At 53.4% G+C, this 18,604-nt stretch overlaps 1 protein-coding gene across 1 annotated transcript in view; it reads right to left on the bottom strand.

Annotated features, from left to right (window-relative positions):
* The window catches only part of NRDC (nardilysin convertase), a 780,134-nt gene that overhangs the window by 16,923 nt on the left and 744,607 nt on the right, over nt 1-18,604 (bottom strand). The window lies entirely within an intron of this gene.

Here is an 18,604-nt window from a genome sequence, read left to right as displayed (position 1 = left end):
GGGATTATTTTTTGGACAGGCCATGTCTCCAGTTTGGTGTCCATGCTGTTTACAGTTGTGACTCCAGGCCTTCTTGGGATCAGTTTTTTCCCTTATACCCATTTGTGGACTGTGAAGAGCCTCAGGCCCACCCTCCTGAACAGGTTTTTGGAGTCCTTGAGAAGACTCTTTATTTTTGTCCTTGAATGTCTGACCACCTTTCCCTGGGGAGGCTTTGTGACCCCTTTCTTTGGGTCACCCCCTGCGGAAGTCTTGGGCACCCTCGTCTTGACCCAATGGTCTGCCTTTTTTCCCCAATTCTTGGGGAGAAATTGGACCTGGGTCTACCAGATATTGATGCAACTTATCATTGAAGCAGTTACTTAATAGGTGTTCCTTCATAAACAAATTATAAAGCCCATCATAGTCATGCACTCTACTGCCCCTTATCCAACCATCTAATGTCTTTACTGACTAGTCAACAAAATCAACCCAGGTCTGGCTCGAGGTTTTGTGAGCCCACCCTGAACCTAATCCTGTACTCCTCAGTAGTGAATCCAAAGCACTAAATCAGGGTAGCCTTCATGAGGGATAGGATTCAGCATCTTTACCAGAGAGTGTGAGGAGTCTACCCCTACACTTACCAGTGAACATTTCCCAAAGGAGAGCTCCCCAGTGAGATCTTGGTTGCACAAGCCCTCTCAAAAGCTGTGAACCACTTGGTGATATCATCACCCTCTTCATATTTTGAGACAATCCCTTTGGGGATTTTAGGATGTCTGTATTCTCTGACCCTATTATGTTGCTACCAGCATTAATGGGTGCTAAGCCCATTTTGGCTCTCTCCCTTTCTATAGTTAGGAGTTGTTCCTCCAAAGCTAACCTTTTGGCCATCCTTGCTAAAACGATGTCCTCTTCATTGAGGCTGCCCTCAATGTTCCCAGAGGAACTTGACTCCCCTGTGGAAGATCCAGATCCAGTGAGTACTATCTGTGGAGACAGGGATCTTGGAACCTAAGTCTCCCTAGCTAGGATAGAAGGGGGGGGGGGGAGTATTCAGGACTACGTTTTAGAAACTAAAACATACTTATAGTAACTAAATCCTAACTTTTACCAAACATTTTCAAAAACATTAAAAAAAGATGCTAAAAGGGATTTAACCAAGGCTCTAGCAGGACTTTTACAAATTTGGAAAAATAGTCAAAATTCTAAAATCAATTTTCGAATGACAATTTTGGAATTCAGTTGTGTGATCAGTGTAGGAAGATGGCTCTGTATATACTATCTCAAAGTGAGAGATAGCGTGCACAGAGTCAAAGGGTTCCCCTTAGAGGCTGATAGTGGCAAGATTCGATAATACTAATGCTCAATTCTCTGGTACTGTGGTCGAGCAGTAGGCTTATCAGAGGGTAGTGTCAAGCATTTGTTGTACACACATAGGCAATAAATGAGAACACACACTCAAAGACTTAACTCCAGGCCAATAGGTTTTTATAAAGAAAAAAATTATTTTTTAAATTTATTTTAGAACCACAAGATTCAGAATTCAAGTATGCACATAAATTGTAAGGTACTTGGCATAGGTAAATATGGAACTTTGAATTGAATCAGTAATGTACACAGTTTTGTCAAATATCGCAATAAGCTATTTTAAAAGTGGACACTGTGCAAAAATCAACAGTTCTTAGGGGAGGTAAGTACAAGTTAATTTATCTGGTGAGTAAAGCTCTTACAAGTTCAGTCTCCGGGGCATAGGCAGTCCACCGTTGGGGGTTCAAGGCAACCCCAAACACCCAGCACCAACAACATAGGGCCAGTCCGGTGCAGAGGTAGGGCCCAAACAATGTAGGTGCCTATGGAGACTAGGGGTGCTCCAGTTCCAGTCTGCTAGCACGTAAGTACCTGCGTCCTCGGGAGCAGACCAGGGGGTTTTTGTAGAGCACTAGGGGGGTCACAACCAGGCACACAAAATACACCCTCAGCGGCATAGGGGCAGCCGGCTGCAGTGTAGGAGTCGGGTTTCAGATAGGAATCAATGGAGGGACCCGGGGGTCACTCTGGCGATGCAGGCAGGGCACAGGGGGGCTTCTCGGGCCAGCTACTGACTGGGCAATGATGAGGGCCACCTGCTGGTCACTCCTGCACTGGTAGTAGCAAGTTGGCTCTGTATGTACTATTTCAAAGTAAGAAATAGTGTGCACAGAGTCCAAGGGTTCCCCTTAGAGGTAAGATAGTGGCAAAAGTAGATAATTCTAATGCTCTATTTTGTGGTAGTGTGGTCGAGCAGTAGGCGTATCAGAGGGCAGTGTTAAGCATTTGTTATACACACACAGGCAATAAATGAGGAACACACACTCAAAGACTTACTCCAGGCCAATAGGTTTTTATATTGGAAAATATCTTAGTTTATTTTAAGAACGACAGGTTCAAGATTTACTAGTAATACTTCAAATGAAAGGTATTTCACGTGGGTACTCTAGGAACTTTGAATAATCACAATGTCATGTACAGTCTTGGTAAAAATGGCAATAAGCTATTTTAAAAGTGGACACAGTGGGGCGTGGTCTGGCCGCGATCCATGATGGCCGCCTGAGAGCCGAGCTCCGCACGGCGGCGGGCCACGCGGTGGCGCTGGAGGCGCACCAGGGGATCCCCGAACGCAGTGGGGGCTGGCATAGGGGTTGGAGACGGTGAAAGGCCGACATCCTGACGCGGGGGAGCGCCCTCTCCGGAGACGCTGGGCGTAGCGAGGGGAGCAGGCTCGAGGCCTACGGCAGGCCTCTGAGCCGCGGCCTCAAGTGAGGAATCACCCCGGCGCAGAGAGACGCGTCCCTCGCTGAAGCCCGAGGTAGGGGAGCATGCCCTCTGCCCCTGCCTGCACCTTGACGACGGCTCATCTGCGGCCCCCGGAGCCGGCAACAGGCCGGGATGCCGCCTGCCCCTCCCTCCCTCCCGATCGATCGGTGCCGGAGGGGGAGAACAGAGCCGACCAACACCACGGCCCAGAACAACAACAGGAGGTGGCCCGGTGCTGACGACGCGCCTCCCAGTGCCTCCTCAACCTTCCCCTTTCTGCCGGGGGTGACGGGATCGACGACAAGAGGCCTCGCCACCAGCGGAGTGCAATGGACGGCTACCCCCACCCCCCAGCCTTACCTGCTTCAGAGGAGGCCCCCTGAGAAACGGCAGAGGCCCCGGAGAGGACGGAGAAGCGAGGGCCGAGTCGGTGAGCCAGAGAGGATGAGAGACGTAAGGAGATGAGGGTGGTGGATGAGTGAGAGAGGGGCCGGGAGAGAGAGAGAGGAATATAACAACGTACGGAGAGGGGAGGAAAACAACGGAAAGAGGAGAAGGCAAAGAGCAAAGGAGTAAACGCCACCTAATAAAAAGAGGGGCAAGCACAGGAGGGGGGAAGGAGTAAGGAATAAAAGGAAAAAAAAAAAAAAAAAAAAAGAAGAGGAAAAAAAAAAGAGAAAGGAAAACGAACAATACAAATATAACAACAAAAGGAGCAATATTACACTAACAGGAAAAGTGAAAAGCCACTGTTGCCTCCAACAAAGCTAGAACTAACGAGGCACGGAGAGCAAAGAGGGCCAGGAGTAACAACGGGCCTCAGCTCCAAAGCAACTCCTCTTTCCACAGACCCACGGACCTCTAAGCTAGCACGTGAGAGAGCAGCAAGAAACTTCACCCCCACGTGGTCCGGACGCAGCCCTGTGGGACGCTGAACGTTATAGAGCCAACACCGAGATCCTTCCCCTCGTACATACACCAACGACAGCCCTCCCAGGAGGCCACTTGGAGAGGTACTCACCTGAACGCACCAACTACTCTGAGTCCCCCTCGCCCCCCCTCCACCACCCTCTCTCCTCTGCTGCCCACACGCCCATGCTGATCGCCCTCACTGTGACACGGACAGGCACCCCCTTGGATCCCCACCTGCATGGAGAAACCCGCAATGCCCAGAGGCAAGACGGCGGGTAAAGTACCGGGTAAGCCTGCCCGCCAACTACTCTTCTCTGAAGCCCTGCGCCAACAGAAACACCCTTCTACTGCAGACTCTCCACCCCCATCACACGACACCATGTCAGACGACACTCAAGGAGCATCAATGGATCGTATACTGCAGGAGATACCAGCAGTAGGCCGCAAACTGGAAGGTATGGACACTGCCATGACGGCAATAACGAGATCCATGCGCCTGGAAATAGCGGGCTTCCAATCACAAATCTCCGGACTGGACCATCGAGTAGCGGCTGTGGAAAGTCAAGTGGTCTTACAGACTGACAGAGATCAGGAACTCTTGTACCTTCGTAGCAAGTTAACCGACCTTGAGGACAGAAGCCTCAGAAACAACGTCCGCTTCCTTGGATTTCCGGAAGGCATTGAGGGTACAGATATCCTCTCTTACTTGCGAGACACGCTCCCCAAACTAGCCAACATAACATTTGACCCCCCTCTGGAATTTCAAAGAGCGCATAGACTTGGTCTCAAGAGACAAAACGGAAAAGATCGTCCTCGCCCAATCATAGCCTGCTTCCTCCGACATGGGCAGGTCCGCCAACTGTTACAGATGTCCTGAAGGCAAGGCCCACTCCGGCTCGGTCCCCTCGAAATCCGCCTTTCAGCGGACTTCTCCAAAGAAACAGCAGATTGAAGAAGAGCCTTTCTCTCTCTTCGTCCTCGCCTTCGCCATCTGGATGTTAAATTCGGCCTCTTCGAGCCAGCCAGGATGTGGATAACTAAGAACGGAGAGTCACAAACCCTCTATGACCCAGAGGACCTGAAATCATTCCTAGAGGGGCTGCATGATCCGACACAACCCATGGAATCAGCAACCCAGCCCCCCCAAGACACACAGAACCAAACTAGGGGAATGGGCCAATCGGAAATTGCTCTGGACACCGACGGAAGACCTACTACAGACCCCCAAACCAGGGGCAGAGACCTGGAGAGATTAACGAAAAGTTGATGACAGGGGCCAAGTCCTACAGGCGGTGGCGATGCACACACAGCTGCCATACAGAGACAAGTCCCGATCCCCTCTGAAACCCTAGGTGCCTGCCACCTGAAACCAACATGGATACGGTTCTCCTACAAGCCCTCAATATCAACAACCACAGACTGTCATAGAAGCGTTGCAGGAAACACAGGAACTTTATGACGAAAGAGTCCTGACACAGAGAAACGATGAGTACTCTATTTTAATGTATACTCTTTAGACATTGGACCACGGAGAACCACCCCCCCCACTCCAGTAGGCTTTAACCGCCTCGGACTGCTTAGACTGTTCGGATTGTGTGAACGTTTTTGTTGGCTCCTGATTACTCTTGTTTCTCAACGTCCCTCCCCCTCATGTCATGTCGGGTAACACTTACCATATCCCATATCACTTCTTCCATCTAGAATCAGGATCTATAATATTCTCTGGAAAATATGGGAACTGACGCAATACCCTTGCACATCACTGGCTTGCCCTGGCTGGGATGGGACTAAATGATTCCGAACTGGGTTGGGGCTCTAGATCCCGGTCTACCAACAAGCGCAATAGTGATATAACGATGGGCGCTGGTGCAAAGCAGAACAGACCACAGATGCTAAGTCCCAGAGTATATACATGCTGCAACCCTTCAGAATAACTAAGGGGAAGAGACCTTAGTAACAGCAACACGTGCCCCTGTCCTTTCCTCACGCTTCCCCCATCCCCCCCCCACCCACACAGGGACGCGGCCAACACATGACCTCCCCCCCCGTCCTCTGGTCACAAGCACACACCCCCTCGGACATGACTGGAGGCATCTACGCAGAGGTTTGGGGCGCCTCGTAGGCGCCGCCCCCCCCCCCCCGGCGCGGGGCCCGCTGGCTTGTCGTCGAAGCTCAATCGGCCTAGGTTTTAGACCTGCCGGTTAAAGTTTGTGTACTTCGGGACTCGCATCCCGTTCTTCCTTCTCTACCTTCTTCTTTAATTCTTCTTTCCCCCACTGACTCACTGTCTCCTTTTTATTCTTTTTTCAACTCTTCTTCGTATCTAACGCACCCGCCACTCCCCCTCTTACCCCCCCCCGACATCCTCTTCAGTTCACAGAGTCCACCCTACTCCCCCGAGCTCATACCCCCGGGTGGGCTGACACAGATAACGAGGATGCCCAACCAGATGGGAGCATCGGTAGTACCCCTCCGGGTTATATCATGGAACGTAAACGGTCTTACCCACTTTATCAAACGGAAGAAAGTCCTATCCTACCTTAACTCTAAACAGGCAGACATCGCCTTATTACAAGAGACACACCTAGACAGTCTTTTTTTTTTTATGAAGAAAATTTATTGATTTTGCATAAAACAATAATGTATACACTTCAACATGATGCCAACGGTCATCAAACAATAATGCTCAAACCCTAGGCCTCCGCCACACACTGTCAAAACATTACGCATGGTCTAGAGCTTAGAAGCCCGCTATGCCCTCCCACTTCCCCCATATTTTACTATGTTTGTGTAAGCAACCTCTGGCCTCATATACTAGTCTCTCCCGCTGCGCACACCAATCCACCCCCGTCTCCACTTAGTCAGTGTCGGAGCAATTCTGGCCTTCCACTCTGCCATTATGTCTCTCTTGGCCACTAGGCATGCCACCCCTAAGAAGGACCGATCTGCTCTTCGCAGCCCTGTGTCTCCCATGACCCCCAGAAGGAGGGGAACGGCAACCTCTTTACCTCTACTTGTAAGACCCCAGAGATCTCCTGCACCACCACTTCCCAATAAGCCACTATGGTCGGGCATGCTCATACCATGTGGAAGAAATCGGCTGTGTGACTCCTGCAGCGGGGCATTCCGCCGAGGGGCGGAGGCCCGCTTTATGTAATTTGGCGGGTGTGAGATATGCGGTATGAAGAAAGTATGTTTGTATTAACCGGAGGCGTGTGGCCATTGTAAGGGAGCGTGGGGCCATCAGTGCTTCTGTCCAGTCCATTTCCTCCATGGGTCCCATCCAATCCTCCCACCTCTGACGAAGCTCTCTCAGGGGGCCTCCTACGGTGGTAATCAGGGTGCGATATATCTGGGAAACCCCTCCCCTGCCCAGGTCTCCCATCAATGCTTTGGCTTCCATGGGGCCGTGCTCGAGTATAGTGTCCCCTGCCTGTAGATGAACTAGTAGGGCATGGCGTAGCTGAAGATATCGATGGAACTGTGTCTTGTTTAAGGAGTATTGTGTCTGAAGGTCTTGAAAGGACCGTATGTGTGTCCCTCGCCAGACATCACCCAGCGTGGAGATACCTATGTTGTCCCAGTTCTGAAAGCCTTCCAGACCTGCTACCTGTGCCAGCTGCTTCCCATGCCATAGCGGGGTTTGTTGGGTAAGACGTCTCCACCACCCTGTCACTTTCTGGGCCGTCCGCCATCCCTGTAGTACCACTTTGGTCACGTCTGGGGTCTCTCGGGGGATCGGGCTCCCGTATAGTGCACCAAAGATCCGTGGGTAGCCCATTGTCTGTAATTCTAGTTGGTATGCAGGGTCTGTCCACCCACCTCCCACCCAGTCATTGATTACGAGTGCGTGCATCGCTAGATAGTAGTATTTGATGTTAGACATGCCCAAGCCACCCTCATATATGTCCCTCTGGCATGTTTTGAGCGACAGTCGAGTGCGAGTGCCGCTCCAAATGAATTGGCGCGCTAAGGAGTCCATTTCCTTGAACCATCTCATGGGAATGGGAAGTGGAAAGTTCTGCTGGAGGTATAGGAGCCTGGGAAGGATCATCATCTTGTACAGCGCAATTCTGCCAAGTACATTCAGGGGGAGGGCTCTCCAGCGTAGGAGATCGGACTTGATTCTCTTTGTTAGCGGTGTGACATTGAGTTCCCATGCAGAAGTGAAATGTATATTCCCAGGTATTTGAAGCTGTTTCTCCGTACTGGGATGTTTCGTTGCCAATCTATACAGTCGCGAGAGCGATGCAGGGGAATTAGCAAGGACTTGGCTGGATTCAGGACCAGTCCCGAGGCTTCCGCGAAAAGTCTCAGGATCTCTAGGACACGTGGGCCGCTTTTGGGTGGGTTAGAGATGTACAGGAGCACATCATCTGCGTACAACGCCACTCGATCCTCCGAACCAGAGGGCCAGCGCCAGCCCTCAATCAGTGGGTCACTTCTCAGTAATATCGCCAATGGTTCTATTACTAGTGCAAAGAGTAGGGGGGATAGCGGGCATCCCTGTCGAGTTCCACGGCCAATGGGGAATGGGTCGGAGACTACTCCGTTCACCCTGATTCGGGCAGTCGGGTTAGAGTAGAGGAGTTTCACTAGTCCTCGAAATTTAGGTACGAGCCCGTTCTTATCTAGGACCTGTTCGAGGTAGGACCAATCTACTGTGTCAAAGGCCTTCTCAAAATCCAGTAAGAGTAGTGCCAAGTGCGTATGTGATAGGGTTTTGTGGTGCGCCAGGGCCAGATGTAACCGTCTGATGCAGTGCCTAGTGCTACGGGTAGGCATGAAACCACACTGATCATGGTGTACCAGCGTGGGCATTACCTCCTTCAGCCTGGAGGCAAGGATCGAGGAGAGCACTTTGATTTCAATGTTTAGGAGTGAGATGGGCCAGTACGCTGAACAGTGTTGTGACGGAGGTTGGGTTTTGGGGATCACCACAATAGTCGCTTGATCAATCTCAGTAGGGAAGCGGCCTAGATTTTCTGCTTCATCGTACATGTTAAGCAGATGGGGACCCAGGATATCGCTGCATTTACTATATAACTCCGCTGGAAAGCCGTCAGGGCCTGGGGTTTTGCCTGATGCCAGGTTAGATATTGCACTGCAAATCTCTGCGAGATGGCCTCCTCCAATCTGTCTCTCGTCTCCGGGGACACCCCAGGAAGGGTAATGTCGTTTAGTAGAGGGGCCTCTCTTTCAATAGCAGGGCGTGGGTGCTTGGCATATAGACTAGTGTAATAGGAGGCGAAACACTGTGCAATTTCCACAGATATTTTGACAAGAGAGCCCGAGTCCGATAAGATCTCAGGTATAATTCTGTTCGCCATGGGGCGGGTGGCTAGCCAGTGCAGCAGCTTCCCGTTTTTATCCCCCCATCCATAGATTCGGGCTGCTGAGGCTCTCCACATGTGCTTGGCCGACTCCAGCATTATGTATTTGATATCCTCTCTCACCCTAGTCAGTTGCCTCATAGTAGTGGCCGATGCCAAGTTTACTTGCTGGCATTCCAGTCTTAGGGCCTCGTTCTCCAGCTCAGAGATCTGGGAATTTTGGTCTCGTTCACAGGACCGAAGGATGCTTTTGGCGTGTCCTCTAATAGTGGCTTTACAAGCGGCCCATATTATGCCTGGGGATCGAACCGAGCCTTCGTGTACCTCACAATATTGACCAAGATGCTTCCTGATCTCCTGGGTGTAATCTTTGTCTTGTAGGTGCCAGGTGTTCAGGCGCCACATAGGCTGTCTGGTGGGGTCCGTTCCGCCCATTCGGATACGTATTGGCGCATGATCTGAGACCCCATGGGGAGAATCTCTGCCCCCGCAACGTTTAAGAAGTTTAGGGCGGGCATAAACACCAGGTCTATTCTGGATTGCGTCTGGTGGGCCGCCGATGTGTGCATGTACCGGCGCTCTCTGGGGTGCCAGGTGCGCCACACATCGCACAGACCGAGGCTCTCCGCCCAGTCGCTTAGAGTTGAAGCTCGCTTGGCTCTACTAATGGTGATCCCCCCAGAGACGTCCAGAGTTGGGTCAAGAACTGCGTTGAAGTCACCTCCCAGTAGGGTGGTCCCTTGGGGAAGTCCTGAGGTCACTTGGTGGAGCGAACGTAGGAAGGCGTCAAGCCCTGCTGGAGGAGCATAGGCGCACACCAGGTTTAATGGGTGCCCTTGAAGAGTCCCTGCGACTACTACAAATCTACCCTGCGGATCGGACTGTGTATCTGTGATCACCAAGGGTAGAGATCGGTGGAGGAGGATCGCTACTCCTCTGGAGCCTCTGGTGAATCCCGCATGGTATACCCTGTCATACCCTCCTCGCGCAAGCATAGGGCACCTGGACCCAAGGAGGTGGGTCTCTTGCAGGAGGACTACTGAGGGGGAGTATCTGCGGAGAGTGTTAAATACTGCTGACCTTTTGATCTTGTCTAATAGGCCGTTTACATTCCAGGAGAGAACCTGGGTCATTGAGGGCCAGGCGTGAGATGTGTAGGCATTATACAAGATTGTGTGTGTGGGTGCGAGCCCAGGGATGACCATTTCAAACGTGTCGCCGAAGCCTTAAAATTACAAACCAGGCTAATTAACTTGTCGCCCTTTAAACCTAATTCAAACTCCCCCCCCCCCCCCGCCCCATACTCCCACCCCGGAAGCATCTGTCACCCAAATACCCAACCAGAACCAGACAGCCAGTAGAGCTGTCATGGGGTGGAGTGGTGGACCCCTCCTTTCATTCGGATCAGTTGCAATTAACGGTCACAAGTCGAGCACCCAACGTCATACATTTGGAAGTCTCCGGTGCCATCAATGGCAGCCCCACTGTGGACTGCCCGAGCAAACCAAGCGTGGCCAATCTCCCCTCGCGTCCAGCAAAGGGACCGCTCATATCTTGTCAGCCGAGTACCGGAGATTGACTCAAGCAGTCATTCTCCGCTGTCTGGGATGGTGTCCGAGGCCCCGGGAGGGCATCAGTGGTAATCTCGGTCTGAGGATTAGGGTCCTGGGTCGTCTCATCATCTGCAGGAGTGTTCGTGTCTTTCCGCCTGCCTCTCCGGGATCTGGTGCGCCTCCGGCTCCTCCGGGGTCCCTCCGCTGAGGAAGGTTCGATACGCGGGGGTTTTCCCAGTAGTTTTAGGGGGACCCCTTCGGGCTCCGACGCCCTCCTCCGTCAGCCAATCCCATGCCTCCTCTGGTGATTCAAAAAAGTGAGCTTTCCCGGCCATGAGAACTTTGAGGCGTGCAGGAAAAAGGAGCATGTACGAGAGTTGCATTGCCCTAAGTTTTTGTTTAACACGCTCGTATGACCTGCGGCGGGTTTGGACCTCTCTGGTGTAGTCCGGAAAAATTAGGATTTTGTGGTTTTCCCATTGAAGATCTTCCAGCCGCCTCGCTTCCTTGAGGATATTGTCTCTGTCTTTGAAGTTAAGAAATCGTGCGATCATCGGACGTCTCGGGCCGCCTGGAGGGGGGCGAGGTGCAAGCGCCCTATGGGCTCGTTCAACAGCAAACAAGGGTGAGAGGGACTGGTCCGGCATCCAAGTTTTGATCCACTTCTCTAGGAATTCGGCAGCCTGGTCATCCTCTATGCCTTCTGGGAAACCTATTGCGCCTTGCCCGATTTTCCGCGTCCTCTGCACAGCGGTGAAGCTCGCTGGTTCGGGTTTGTAGTTGGGCCACTTTAGTTTTAAGGTCAGATAAATCATTTTCGTTCTGCGAGACTCGGGATTCCACTTCAGTAATTCGGTTCACTGCGTTTCTCAGGTCTTGTCTGATGAGGCTTATATCAACTCGCACCTCTCAGATTTTAGTCTCTACGGCCGTCTGCGATGATTGAATAGCTTGGAGAATGGCACTCACTCTGTCCGGGGCTGGTCCTCCGCTAGCCGTGTCTCCCCCTCCCCGTTGGCCCATCGCAGTCGTGAACTGATCGATTTTTTGTTGGGAGGGCGGAGGTTGCTTGTTCGTTTTGTCTTTCCCATCGCGGCACCTGGGAAGGGTGGGTCAGGCACCTCACACCCTCTTTATTGCGTTTTCAGGCCCGAGGCTTCAGTGTACTATCAAGTGCTTTGGACCGAGGAAGATTCCAACGTGCCGCTCCGTGCAAGGACGGCAGGAGGTCGCTGTCTCAGGGGCTTCTTCTAGTCTCTTTTACTCTCTCCCGGGCCCTGTGGGGGCATCATTTGTCGGTACCGCAAGGGGCCGGGTCGTCGGTTTCTCTCCGCCAGTTCCCCTCCTCGCTCCCTCCACTGAGATGGGAGGGATCCTCTCACGGTCACTGCCCAGGCCCCTCCACCTTCAGGGTCCGGTACTCCAACAGCGGGTCCCACTCCGCCTCAAGTGGGCCCCCGATTTCAAAATTTGAGACCGCCCCGGGGTGCTTTCCTCCACCTCTCGGCTCACAGCCCGCTACCAGCTCCTGCCATGGGCCAACCTGAGCCCCGTCTGGGCGAGGGCCCGAGGGAGGGCCGGAATCGGGCCACCGGGTCCCTCCCCTGTTGTAGCTGCGACAGGAGGGGGGGGGTGTGTCACCAGTCGCCGTCCCCCCCTTCCTCTCCCAAGTCGTCTAGCCTCGTCTTCGCCCTCCCGGGGCTCCACTTGGCTCCCACCCGGGTCCGACTTCCCGCGCGGCCCCAATGCCTGCTCTCCGCCAGAGGGGGCTGCGGGGGGGAAGGGGCCCCAGCCACGTCGGCAGTCCTTACGTCTTCTTCCTGCCCCGCCGCTACAGCTCAGACCTGCGGGCCGGCTGGGCAGACGGGGGGAGTCTCGGCCTCTCCGGCCGCGCCCGCGTCACTCCACACAGGGGCCGCGCCTCTCACCTGGTGCTTCCAGCCCCGTTCGGGGTCCCGCCGGTCCCTCAGCGACAGGGATCCGCGGTTGGGGCACGGTCCAGGCCCCCCCAGGGCCTCACGCTGCTTCCCCGGTCTGCCGCAATCTCAGCCCGGCCGGGCTATCTTGCTGCGGCCGCCATCTTTGTTTCCTCTCCCGTAGTCGGCCGGATCGCCGCACAAGCGCGAGGTGTCCGATCCCCGTTCGTTCGTGTCGGTCAACCTCTCTCGGGGCCCCAGGATCACAGGGGAGTCTAAATCGACGTCTTTCTGCTCCTTCGGACCGCGTTAATTAAGGGCGGATGACGGAGGGGTCCAGAGCCCTCTCAGAGTGCGACCGCCATCCTGACGCCCGAAGCCACGCCCCTAGACAGTCTTGAATCTGATAGATTGCGACGTGACTGGGTGGGAACCGTCCTGTTTAGCTGCACCCCACCCTCACCCGATACGGAGAACGTCCCAAGAAAAAGCGGGGTGGCGATCCTCTTACGCAAAACCCTCCCTTTCACGGTCATCAAATCGTGGACGGACCCTGAGGGCCGATACGTATTTACCAAGCTGAAAATCGGGGACTCAACACTGTGTGTGGGATCAGTCTATGCACCAACAGGTCCCAAACGCCTCTTCTTTCTCCAGCTCAATCGACTTCTAACCGAGATAGGGGCATCCCGTTATAGGAGGAGACTGGAACCTAGCAAGGGACGCAGCATTGGACAGGACGGGGCCCCTAAACACGAGCAACAACGCAGACCGAGCCATACAGTCTGACATACTCGCGGATAATGGTTTAGTTGACCACTGGAGGCTGACTCACCCAACGGACAGAGAATTTACCTTTCTCTCGCCGGTGCACGGTACCCAATCACGGATTGATTATTTTCTCCTATCCCATAATCTTGTGGCCCACACCCTGGAGGACGACATACTGGAGGGAGGCCTTTCAGACCACTCCCCAGTCCTTGTAGCCATCCGCTTATGCCTGGTATCTCCGGGCCGAAAACCCTGGAGATTAGCGATCCATCGATCTCGATCCCCCCAAGGTAAGTTGCAGCTACAGGATCATGCGACCACTTTCGCCCAAGACAACCTAGGTATGGTTGACTCAAGCCGAACTATGTGGGCCGCAGGCAAAGCCTCGATACGGGGACAGCTCATGCGGGATGCGGCAATAGCGAACAAAGACAGAAAAGAGCAACAAGCGGCACTGGAACTCGACATACGCCGACTAACCAGACAATATACAGCACACCCCTCCCAGGCCGCCGAAGCCTAGAGCAAGCCCAAATGGCCCTTAATGAGCTATACACCACCCAGGCCGAATTCGCATTACAGAGACTCCAAGGGAGACACTATGAACAGGGTGAGAAGACGGGACGACTGCTTGCAGCCCAACTCCGCCAAAGAACAGTCGCTCTAGCCATCCCAGCCATTCGCTCTCCCTCCGGGGACATACTGACCCACCCACAGGCCATTGCAAACGAATTTGCCCAATTCTATAGACAGCTTTACACGCCGGAAACCACGACCAACCTAGCACAAGCTACCACCTTCTTAAAGAAGCTAGACCTCCCCTCCCTAACAGATGAGGGCCGTAGCCTATTAGAAGGGGAAATAAGCAGACAGGAGATAGATAAAGTCATCTCTGGCCTCCCGTACCACAAATCACCCGGAGAGGAAGGATACCCGGCAGAATTTTATAAATGGGTAGGGGCAGAGGCGATTGATATTTTATGCGAAGCTCTCAATAAAGCCTGCGAAACACAGACACTAGGGGCCATATCCAATAATGCCACAATAGCTGTCATACCGAAGCCTGGGAGAGACCCTTTATTGTGTGGCAGCTACCGGCCCATCTCTCTACTAAACGGGGACATCAAAATTTTAGCAAGCGTCCTGGCAAACAGATTACGTAAAGTAATCCCGTCCTTAATACACTATACACAGGTGGGGTTTGTACCGGGCCGCACGTCTAGGAACCATCTATGAACCCTGTGCCATACCTTATGGGCGGCCAGAGACTCCCCGGAGTCGGCGCTGGCCCTGTCCTTAGACGCCGAAAAAGCGTTCGATCGCGTAGAATGGCCCTACCTATTTGCGGCCCTAGAGAGATTTGGTCTGGGCAGCAAATTTATCTCCATGGTACGACTGCTCTATGATCAACCCGCGGCCAGAGTCAACTGTGGAGGCTTCCTCTCAGACCCTTTTCCTATGCGAAGGGGTACATGGCAGGGGTGCCCCCTCTCACCTCTCCTGTTCCTTCTGGCAATGGAGCCCTTGGCGGCAGCCATCCGGTCCTCCCCCTCCATAACCGGCCTACCACTACCCGAAGGCACCTCCAATATATACCTCTACGCTGACGACATCCTCCTAACACTCACGGACTTGGAAAGATCCATACTGGCCTTATTAGAGGTAATCGAGGACTTCGCAGCCCTTTCGGGATACCGTATTAACTGGGACAAAAGCGAGGCACTTCCGCTATCGCGAGTAACCACAAAAGCGGCACTCCTAGGCTACCCATTCCGGTGGACGCCAAAACGTCTTAAATACCTAGGAGTGCTTTTTAGCCCAGGACTGGCACACATGGTGGCGGACAACATTGATCCTCTCATCACGCGGGCGAAACTGGACTTTGCGAAATGGACTCAGTTAGGCCTCTCCATGTGGGGCAGAGTACAAGCGGTTAGAATGGTGACGGTACCCCGCTTCACCTATATCCTAGGTCTCCTGCCCTTACAAGTGCCCCTTTCCACACTAAGAGGCATCGATGCACTAATTAGATCATTTGTGTGGGTCACAATGCGACCACGGCTATCACCAGCCAAGCTTTTGGCCCGCCGCATAAACGGGGGAATGGGACTCCCATCGGTGGAACACTACTCTTTAGCCCTCCAAATGTCTCAGCTATCCAATACACTATCGAATATACCAGACCCCCCCTTGTGGATAGCAGTGGAAAAACGACTCCTGGCTGCGAACGAAGGACTCGGAGGACCCTACCGTGCAGACCTCCCAGCCACTAACTCAGTGAATCCTATCCTGGCGGCGACCAGGGCATCCTGGCGGCGACCAGGGCATCCTGGCAAAGGGCCCGTCGACTGTTTGGGGTCCACCCCCTCATACATGCCCAAGCGCCCCTGTGGCACAACAGTGGCCTACGCATAGGTGGCGAGGTACTCCATTGGCCGCAATGGAAACAGGCAGGCATCCTCACCCTCTCACAGGTCCTGGAAAACGATGTGCTCAAATCCTTCCCCAAGCTGCGGGAGGAGTTCGGCCTACACCCGAACCAGGAATAGAGATACATGCAACTTAAGCATTGTCTCTCCTGAGGGAACACACCTCCACTGCGGGGATCCCTGCCCTCACCGATAGTGGCTTACCTGCAGCAATGGGGACAATGCAAGGGAGTAATGTCGGGTCTCTATGATCTAATTATTCAACGGCTCTACTCCCAACCGCTATTGGACAAACTACGCCTACGGTGGCAAACCCGGCTGCAGCAGGATCTAGACCCAGATGATTGGGAAGCTATCCTAGAGGCACTAGATAGAGGTACCCGGGAGGCACGCTTGAAATTCTGCCTCTTCAAAATCTTACATGAATGGCACTGGTCCCCAGCGAAACTGCATAGGACCGGACTCCTCCCGCATGCGAACTGCTGGCGATGTCCAGAAACATCCTGTGACCTGATGCATATCTTAGTAAACTGTACAACAGTACGACCACCCTGGGATGCTGTGACCTCCACTCTGGCTGAAGTAATGTCACTTCCGTCACCACTTCCTCCTGCCCTCATACTTCAATTCATACTGCAAGATACGACCTCCCTACCAGACCTCCCTAGACCACACAAGAGACTGTTGCACACAGCGTTAGCTACTGCAAAAATTTGCATACTCAAGACACTGGCGGTCAGAGACCCCCCCCACTCCGGAGGAATGGATTACAGCCATGATCCACACTGCTATGCATGAACGGATCATCTATAACTTACAAGACCAAGCTCAAATATTCATACAGGTATCGGCTCCCTTCCTTACAAGGGGGCAATAGTGTCCTACCCGGAACCACCACTGTTCCCTCCTCCCTTCCCTCTCCCTCCCCTCCCCCACATGCGTCTTTTCCCCCTTCTCCACCTCGTTTCCCTACCCTCGCTCCCGTACCTCCCTTTCCCTCTGTACTCTTCCCCCTCTTCCCCTCCTTATCTCCCCTTCTCTTCCTTCTCTTTTCCCTTCTTTTCTTCTCTCTTCCCCTTCCCTTCTCTCCTTCCCCTCCCTTTTCCTACTGCTCCTTCTCTCTTCCCTTTTCCTTCTTTCTTTTTCCCTCTCTCTCTTCCTTTCTCTCTCCCCCTCGCCCCTTATCCCCACGTCTCTTTCTAAAAACCCACTAGAGTCCGCATGTCGCCTTTCAGCAACACTCCAAACAGACCTCCGTGGTAGATCCTTCCTCCTATGTCATCTGATAGACACCTGGTTCCAGCTGAAACTGACCACAGAGTTGACATGAGCTGCAAAACCCATTATCCGCGCAGCGACATCCCTTGCTTCCCAAGGTGGCACTCCCCGGTTCCCTTGTCTGAGCAGGTATAACCTGCTCCCCACCCTTATATCTTCATCCTCTTTAAACCCCCCCACATCGCCTAAAATATGTTGGAAGTGAACGCTACCTCAGGTTTTCAAATTACGAATGATACCTTGTTTGTGCCTTATGCGTTTTTCTTCTTTGGTTTTCTAATATCACTGATGTGCAATTACTTTCGAATGACGGGACCCTGATCCCACTGACTTTGTATCATATTGTGTTATTAACAATAAAAGAAAAGTAAAAAAAAAAAAGTGGACACAGTGCAAAAGTCAATAGTTCCTGGGGAGGTAAGTAGAGGTTAAGTTTACAGGTAAGTAAAACACTTACAAGTCTCAAAGTTGGGTCCAAGGTAGCCCACCGTTGGGGGTTCAAGTTGACCCCAAAGTTACCGCACCAGCAGCTCAGGGCCGGTCAGGTGCAGAGGTCAAAGAGGTACCCAAAACACATAGGGTTCAACGGAGAACAGGGGTGCCCCGGTTCCAGTCTGCCAGCAGGTAAGTACCCGCGTCCTCGGGGGCAGACCAGGGGGGTTTTGTAGGGCACCGGGGGGGAACACAAGCAGGCACAGAAAGTACACCCTCAGCGGCACAGGGGCAGCCGGGTGCAGAGTGCAAACAGGCGTCGGGTTTTAAATAGGAAGTAATGGGGAGACCCGGGGGTCTCTTCAACGGTGCAGGCAGGCACGGGGGGCTCCTCAGGGTAGCCACCACCTGGGCTAGGCAGAGGGTCACCTGGGGGTCGCTCCTGCATTGGAGTTCGGTTCCTTCAGGTCCTTGGGGCTGCGGGTGCAGTGTTGGTTCCAGGCGTCGGGTCCCTTGTTACAGGCAGTTGCGGTCAGGGAGAGCCTCTGGATTTCCTCTGCAGGCGTCGCTGTGGGGGAATCAGGGGTGTCGTCTCTGGCTACTCACGGGATCGCAGTCGCTGGGGAGTCCTCCCTGAAGTGTTGGTTTTCCGCAGGTCGAGCAGGGGGCGTTGGGTGCAGAGTGGAAAGTCTCACACTCCCGGCGGGAAACGTGACGTCTTTAACCTGTTCTGTGCCTTAGACGAGATCTCGTCCATGGCACAGGGGAAATTGGCGCGCCCCCGTGCACCCCCCTCCCCCCCCAAGCCGGGGATGGAAGGGGAAGACCTTCCCCTTCCACCCCAGACCCCCCCCACCCCCCCTGTGACGTCAGCGCGCGAGCACGCGCTGATTAGTCACAGGGGCCTCCCCCTCTGCTTCCAGAGCGATTGAAAAAGAAATGCTTAGCATTTCTCTTTCAATCACGTGGGGGAGGCCCGGAGGGGCTTCAAAGGGAAGGCCATTTCTGCCCCCCCCCCCGCGGGGCCGGCTGAGCTAGAGGCCAAACTCCACAGGTAGGCACTTTGCAAAAACCACCTCTGTTTTCTGTGAAAAAATATGTTGTGTCCACGTTGTGTTTTGGGCCATTTCCATTCGTGGGCGCTAGGCCTACCCACAGAAGTGAGGTACCATTTTTATCGAGAGACTTAGGGGAATGCTGGGTGA

The sequence above is a fragment of the Pleurodeles waltl genome, chromosome 4_2 (genome assembly GCF_031143425.1).
Source record: "Pleurodeles waltl isolate 20211129_DDA chromosome 4_2, aPleWal1.hap1.20221129, whole genome shotgun sequence".
NCBI classification, from domain to species: domain Eukaryota; kingdom Metazoa; phylum Chordata; class Amphibia; order Caudata; family Salamandridae; genus Pleurodeles; species Pleurodeles waltl.
This window is presented reverse-complemented; position numbering and strand designations above follow the sequence as displayed.